Source organism: Oryzias latipes, chromosome 21 (genome assembly GCF_053564925.1).
Source record: "Oryzias latipes strain Hd-rR chromosome 21, Olatipes_Hd-rR_3.1".
In the NCBI taxonomy this organism is placed as follows: Eukaryota; Metazoa; Chordata; class Actinopteri; order Beloniformes; family Adrianichthyidae; genus Oryzias; species Oryzias latipes.
Genome location: NC_136257.1, coordinates 15,579,289 through 15,587,860, shown reverse-complemented (window position 1 = coordinate 15,587,860; position 8,572 = coordinate 15,579,289).

Below are 8,572 nucleotides of genomic sequence, written 5' to 3'. Positions count from 1 at the left end.
TGGATTGGGATTCCACGAATTTACCTGACGCATAGAGAAAATTCCGCCAGCACGTGGAGCTCATGTTTTCAGGCCCGCTGCGTAATAAATCTCAGGAGGAGAAATGCAGCTATCTGTTGTTGTGGATTGGGGAGAAAGGCAGAGATGTGTACAGCACGTGGACCCTCACAGCTGATGAAAGAAAGGTACTGAGAACTTACTTTAATAGAGTTGAGGAATATGTCACGCCCAAAGCAAACCCAATCTTTGCACGCTATAAATTCCATGAGAAGATACAGGGAGAATGTGAAAGTTTTGATCAGTTTTTAACGTATTTAAGGCTCCTGGTCAAAGACTGTAATTACCAAAACAGCGACGAGATGATCAGAGACAGAATTGTGTTTGCAACCAACTCACCACGAGTTCGGGAAAAACTGCTGTGTCAAGGCCCCGACCTTACTCTAGAAAAAGCGATCGACATCGTTAAATCACATGAGCTGTCTCAGCAGCAACTTAAAGCAATGGCAGGTGCCACACCCCAACATTTCTTCTCAGTCTGCTCATGCAATCAGCCAAAAACCACATAAGCCAAGCTCGTGCCATCACAGGTTTAAAAGCCATAATAGCAACATCACGATTCCAAGCACAGAATGAGAGGCATGTGGAAGACAACACAGCCGCATGGAGGACTGTCCAGCAAAGGGACGCCAGTGCAACAATTGTAAGAAATTTAACCACTTCGCTAAGATGTGCAGAACGCAAGGACAGCCTAAAAACACTAAATACAAGCCCAGAAAGGTGCATACTGTCATGGATGATGAGCAGCAACCAGAACTGTTTGTCGATTCTGTTACTTCCTGTTACAAAGACCCAGACAAAGAACAAGCCTATGCTGAAATTGAGCTAGGAAAACAGAGACACAGATTGAGTTTTAAAGTGGACACTGGGGCTCAGGCTAACATCATACCAGCCAAAATATTTCACCAGATGTTCGGGAGTGTCGCTTTACGCCCAGCAGACAGCAACCTCACTGCATTTGGTGGGCATTCACTGAAAACAGAAGGAGTCTGCAGGCTGACATGCAGACAAAGAAAAGATAATTCCTCTGGATTTCACCATAATATGCGAAAAGGCTCCCCCTGTCCTAGGCATGTGTGCTTGTCTGGATCTCGACATAGTCAGACTAACACATGTCGTCTCTGCAGAACCCAAGAGAGGCACAAACATCCTGGAGGAGTTTCCTGATGTTTTTGAGGGCGTTGGTCTATTCCCTGGAGAATGTAAGTTTCAGCTAAAATCCTCAGCTGTTCCAGTGGTGTGCCCCCCTCGCCGGATCCTGCATGCCCTGCGAGACTAACTAAAAGCTGAGCTCGATGCCATGGAAAATACAGATATAATACAGAAGGTGACAGAGCCAACAGAATGGGTAAATGCCCTAGTAGTAGTGGAAAAGCCCAAAACCAAGAAACTCAGGGTGTGTCTAGACCCTCGCCCACTGAACAAAGCCATCCAAAGACCCCATTATCCCCTGCCTACGTTAAGAATCCATAAAAAATTTTAAAAAGTAAAGTGAGAATGGGATCTAAAAGGCAGGTTGCAGTGTTTGCTTGGGAAAAAAACTCTTCAGTGTTTCCTCATGTAAAGACAATGCCACTGACCTGCCAGGATTACTGTTATGTACCGGTTGAAGATTAAATCTAATAGCATTGACTTTACTCCTGAAGTGGTCAACAAAGTCCTCACATTCAATTTGAGAGTGAGGTATGATGGATAAATTAAAAATCTTTGTTTAATAAAAAAAAATCAATTGTCTAAATAAGAAACCGGGGGTTGTGATTATTGTCAGTGATGAGATTTGAAAAATAAAGTGCCCTTGACTGTTTGACAGCATGGTTGTAGATTTTCAGCTGATCCTTTAAAAAGTCATGGTCGACTGTTAAATTAGTTTTTCTAAATTTTCTCTTGGCTCTCCTGCAAATTCTCATCAGATTAAAAATAGCACCGTTTCTCCAAGACTTCTTCAGATTCTGTTTTAGTATTTTTGTTTTCATTGGAGCTCCTGAATCAATGGCAAACTTAAGTCTGTCATTAAAATCATCAGTCAGAGAATTGCAGGAAAAAGGTAAAATCTGAGCAGGAGTTTGTTTTAAAATTTCAATAAAATTTTCTGCCACTTCAGGAGTTACATATTGTTTCTTTCACAGTTCTCACCGAGGCCTCTTACTGGATAAAACCAGTGACCTTAAAAAACACACAATAATGATCTGAAACAGCCAAGTCAACAACAGAGCACACACTAGCACACAGGCCGTAGGTGATGAGCAAGTCCAGAGTGTGTCCTCTGTTGTGAGTAGGCTGTACCACATGCTGGGTAAAATCCATACTATTTAACCCTTGTGCTATCCTAGGCACTTTAACATTGGGAGTTGGGTCATCTAGACCCGCTAGACAGTGCGCTGAACCTTTTTTCTTCAATGATTTGTGATCTTCACTGGTGTCCATGGATTACATGAAATCTCTCCACCTTTATCCACCTTTGTCATGGTAGGGAGAACACGTCAATGTAAGGGTGGGGTCATCTAAGATAGCACAAGGGTTATAGGCTGCAGGATCTTGGTCAAACCAGTACCTTGGACCAGTCCACTGGTTGTCAACAACATGAAGGACTTTGAGAACATCTGAGCTAACAAATAAGATAGCACAAGGGTTAAAAGATTTAAAAACTCAGAGGCAAAAGGACTGTCCAGTTTGTCAACATGAAGATTAAAATCTCCAGGTATTAAAATCCTATTGGGCCTCAGAAGAATAACGGATAAAAACTTACAAGGATTACAGGGATAGAATTTACAATTTTACAGTACAATTTTCCTCGTAATTTTACCACTTTGTTGTCATGTATTTTGTTTCTTTTATGGTAGGCCTGATACTCCATTGCACAAAAGACAACCTATAATGAACATTTTGTTTCCTGAAATTATTGATAGATTTCTTCTGTGGTCTTTTGTTAATTCACTCTTGCAAGGTGTAAATAAACACTCAAATGTAGGCCTGCACAATATATCGCAGATTTATCGTTATCGCGACATCAAGCAGTGCAATACCCATATCACAAAAGACAGCAAAAATTGCAATAACTGGTTGCAATAAATGTGCCAAAACAATCTTATGGCAGTTTGAAGTATTTAACCAATCAAATAAATCCCTTAATACATTTGACCAATTGGATGGACCCCTTGACGTTGTTGACTAATTGGATGGAGCCCTTTTATGTTAGATGTTCTCCTCCAATGTAGAAGAGGGTCATTTGGAGTATAATTTTTAAACTGTTGCAATGAAATGGAAATTGTGTTTTTGGTTATTTTGCTATTTGTTCAAATACCGCAAGTTATCGTCATCGCAATATTGATCACTAATTTCGCAGTTTTCCTCATATTGTGCAGCCCTACTTAAATGGTTCGTACAAAAAGAGACACAGACTTTTATTTAACTTTTTAGTGCATGTCTCACATATTTGGAGTATTGTTTTACTATTCCCTGAGCTCCCCTTTGAGCTCTTATTGGTGAAAGGGATATTTATATGAAGCAGTGCTTACATTACTCAAATTTACGGAGCCAGTGTCCTGACATGGGTAAAAAAAAAAGGAATTCTTTCCCACAAAATAATGTTTTGTTCCCACGAAATAACTCATGTGATAAGTCATTCTTAAACACGGATGTCAACAATACCGTAATTTCATGACCATAAGGCGCACTTAAAAGTCTCAATTTTTCTCCAAAATATAGGGGGTGCCCTATGAGACGGTGCACCTAATGTATTGTTGTGGGACTTCGGTAGAGGACTTAGCAGAAGATGGCATGAGAACGAGGGAGGGAAGTGTGGGCGTGAAAGAAGAAGCTGAAGGTTGAAGCTGGGGTAACTATGGTGCACTGGGGTTCTGTCCTCTTTCCTTTTTTACTTCTACCCTTCCTCTCCTCTATTCTTGATCATAATTTATCATTTAGTTCTCCATGCCTCTGTTTGGTGCAGTGCGATTCATGTATTGTCCCTCTTTTCCTCTCCCCTCCTGGGGAGTGGGAGTGCTTCCAGACTCCAGTTGGCTCATCCGTGCTCCAGTTACTGACCGTTTACCTCGCCTTTGCTCCTGCTCCTACACCTGGCTGTGGATCCTGCCTCTGGCTCATCTCTGGCTCGTCTCTGCTCTGTACCTGACCGAGTACCTCGCCTCTGCTCCTGCTCCTACACCTGGCTGTGGTTCCTGTCTCCGGCTCGACTCGCGCCTTTGACTGTCCCCACAACCACGGCTGGAAGAAGCTTGTCTGCTGGACTTTTATATATGTAGTTGTAGATTTAGATAAGTTCATTCTTCTCTAAGATTTCTGGTAAATCGCCTGTCCGTCCTGGGGGAGGATCCCTCCTTCATGTGGGCACCCCTGAGGTTTCTTCGTTTTTTCCGGAATCCGGTTTTTTTGGGAGTTTTTCCTTACCGCGAAGGGGGGTCTAAGGGCAGGGATGCCAGTATAGCTTAGTCAGTTTGTTAGTTCATTTTAGTATTTTTCTATTGAACTCTTTGTATTCGTGATCCTTTTGATTTCATGTTTTACTTCGAAGCCCATCGAGACGACTGTTGTTGTGATTTTGGGCTATACAAATAAAATTGAATTGAATTGAATTGAATTGAATTGAATTGAAGAGACCAAATGGTTGTCTCCACCCATCACAGTCTCTGTTAATCTGCAACTCCATGCGCGCACATTTCACAGACGCTGTGAAAGAACAAGTGAAGCAAATGAACTTGGAGCTAGCTGTCATTCCAGGTGGCTTGACAAAGGAACTCCAACCGCTGGACATCGGTGTAAACAGGGCGTTCAAAGTAAGGTTGCGAACGGCGTGGGAGCGAAGGATGACGGACGGCGAGGTAGCGCTGGGCGAGTTACACCAGAATCTGGCTACGTTCACACTGCAGAGCTTAATGCTCAATTCGGATTTTTTGAAAAAATCCGAATTTTTTGCAAGACCGTTCACATTTCCAAGTAAATCCGAACTTTTGTGGTCTCCAGTGTGACCGTGAGACGACCCAAAACTGACCCGCATGCGCAGAAGAGTACTCAACGGGGAACGACATCACTCGTTGTTTGCAGAGCCAACGTTAACAATGGATGTCAACAACAGTGTTGTCAACAGCGGAGCTCTTTTTGCAATATTAAATTTATTTTCATGAAGGAGCAGCACAATTACAATCTTTTCATTTTAAGAGTCAGGATCGTCTGTACCCACTGTAGTAGAATAAGGATGTGTATGTTGTGTTTGGGCCGCGCGCGCCGTAGAGACAGCAGAAGAGCGCGTGCAGCGGTGGAGAGTGGGGGGGGGGGGGGGCAGTGTGGGCGCACATTTATGTTGTGTGTTACGGAGGAAGGAGAACGGTAATAGAAGAAGGTTTCCCCCAGAATAAATGCTATTTATTCTTTATTAACCCGCTCTGGAGAATCCTGGAGAATCTAAGGGTCAGAACAGGGAGGAGGATCCGCCTTGGGTCCCCCACGCTTCTGATCACGGTCGGAAAGGGGAGAAAGAAAAAAAAGTCATCGCGGGAAAGGTTCAACACCACGCTCAGCCATTTAGCTGGAAATTTTTTCAAAAACCGCCAGGTTGCGATAAGAGCCCTGGAGTTTGGCCTGAATAGAGCTGTCACCCCAAATATTAATCCAATCGGGGACATCGCTTCCCTTCCACTGACTGGTCTCAGCAGCATCATCTGCCATGCTTGTTGTTTATGTTCTCGTTCCCGCCTACTTCAACGCATAATGATGACGTTTGTTGCATATCGATGACGTATGGTTTGGAATCAAGCCGCCTGGCCGGTCAGACGGCGGTCGCAATTGAAAAGATCGGATATGTTTCGTAATCAGGACGGCAAACCCAAGTGGCCTGGGTCGTAATTGAAAAGATCGGATCTGTGTCGTTCAGACTGTCATGAAAAGATCGGAATTGGGTTGCAGAGGGGCAAAAAAATCGGAATTGGGTCGTTTCAGCTTGCAGTGTGAGCGTAGCCTCTGTGAATGGATTGTAAATGGTTGGGCTAACGTGTCTGCTTGCACTGTTCTTTGAGCTTTTGTAAAAACCAGCATCATTCATGAGGAGCCGTACAGCAATGAGACAGACTCTGACAATGACGAAAGGGAACCTGGTGTGTTTGATAGAAATTTAGCCCAGCTGTTAATTTCAGATACAGAAGATGAGGACTTTTGGATTTTTGGGTTCTGATTGATGACAGAAAAAAATTAAAAATGAATCACAACTAACTCAGGTTTTTTGCTCCTACTGCGTTTTTTAAAACACACACTAGCACCCATGTTTTACCGGTATGTTAATGTGCCCACGCCTTAAAACCTGCTGCGGCATTTTGGTGTGTGTCAAATACCAAAAAATCACCCATAACTAAAACTGCACCCTATAATCCAGGGTACTTAGTTTTACAGCAGATACCTTCACATTTCTGTCCGTTTGTATCTCATGACAATGCATGGAAGACACAGAGGATGTTTATATATTTGATTTGTTTATATTTTTTTACTGATGTAGCCACAGCTGCCCTGGGGCAGACTGACAGAGGTGTGGGTGCCAGTTTGTGAGATTACAACAAACTACAAAGCTTTGATGGAAAAAACATGAATCTCACTGCAGATTCACTCAACAATGGATTAAAACAAAAACGTGTACGCAGGCAGACAAAAGCACACAAGCAGCAGAAACTTGTCAAGTGAAGATCCATGACAGACGTTGAAACTTAGTGGTTACTGGAACCGCAGGCTTCATCTGCACAGAGAGATAAGTGTGAGCCATTCTTCTGTCCCCCCAAGGAACCTTTCTCATTCTTCCAAAGCTTGAACCAGCTTCGAGGTCATCTTCCACACTTTCCGTAAGTTTTCTGAAGCACACATTTTTCGTTCATCGTTGCAGCTTTTGACCCAGTTTTTCTGACGTGCAAAACATGCACATTAACAACATGAAAAGATGTCAGGGAGAGGACCTGCTTATTGGCTCACACTTGTCTGTATGTTTTTTTTTTATTGCTGCTGGATCTCACAGCTGTTACAGTGTTACTTTCTTGAACACCTGTTTTGCTTCAGATTCAGCCCTGAAGGCATCACAGAGACAAACCATTGTCTCACTCTGAAGTAGTAATAAAGGGACCCCTTTGCTCGTGGATGTCACACGCATGCAGGTGAAACTTATACCATGTGGCCAAAGAGATGTCACCTTTTCTTGGGTCCCACGCAGGCGAAGCAAATGGGCACGGGAAAGTTGATTGTCTTCCCTCCCCTTCCAGGTCAGGAGGTATTGGGTGTCATTGAAAATACGGACTGTATTGTTTGATGGAGCCTTAAAAGTTTTACTATTTTGGATGGAAAAAGATGAAATCAAGCACAGGTGTCATCTCCATGTGGTCGCACTTTGCTAACCGGCTTTCACTGCATTTAAGGAACTCTCTCTGAGCCCTCAGCGTCGGCTCATTTTGTGTGACAGCAGTTCTTTGTGTTTATGTTCTACAGTTATGTCTTTGGGAATAAAACCTTGACACTTTGTAATGCCTTCGCTTATGGTTCTTCCTGCATTTGGATTCCAACCTGCTTACCTGACATGAAAGTTTACTGCACTTAAAAAATGAGAAGTTCTCTTCGTTTCCTAAAAGATTACATTCAGATTATATTAGATTATAATAGTCTAGTGCCATTTGTACATGTAGAGCAAGTACATTGGAATTTTTTATTCGGCAGCTCTCAAGTCAGGTTGAATCACAGAAGGACAACAAAACAACAAAAACTAACAACGATCAGAAATAAAGATTGGGAACAAAATCTTCTTCCCTTTTATGGTGGTGTTTCCAAACCAAGCTGTTATTCCGCCGGTGAGGATGCTTTCTACAAGCCCTCTGTTGGCTTGGGTGTGGGTCTGGCGCTTCAGTCGGGCCTTCTTCAGCAGCTTGACGAAGTACATGCATGTAAAGTCTGCTGTTTGGACTATAGTACAATGTTTTAGCTCTCACATCTGCATGATACCCTTTTCACAACTAGACACTGATGGTCTTTGTATATACTTTGAGTGTTTGTGAATGCAACTGTAGGCAAGAGGTGCAGTCTTTCTTTTTTAAATTATGACAATAAGTGTATTAACTAAGTAAACTACTGTTTCCTGACAGCATGGCCTGGCTAACCTGGACCCTGTAGGACATTCTTGGAGAGGGATGTCTCGTAAGTTGCCAAAGCAGCCTACGACACACAACGCCATGCCAGAAGGGTTGTTCCTAAATCAAATCTGGCTTTGAAGGGAGTTTTACCTTGTCTTTATAGAGAGCTTTGGCAGGAGAGGGGCATGCCCAACCAGGACCAGGTTTATGTAATTGGCATTTACAATTTTAAATGAGAAGAAAAACTACATTTGAAAGAGCACACACAACCCTTGGTAGGGTTTTTTAATTTGGCTTCCAAAATTTAGAAAATTGTTATCCAATTTTCAATAGAGGTATTAATGTAAAAAAAAAAAAAACTAAGTATGAGTGGAGTGGTCTATGGAATTGCAGTTTGAATCATGTGT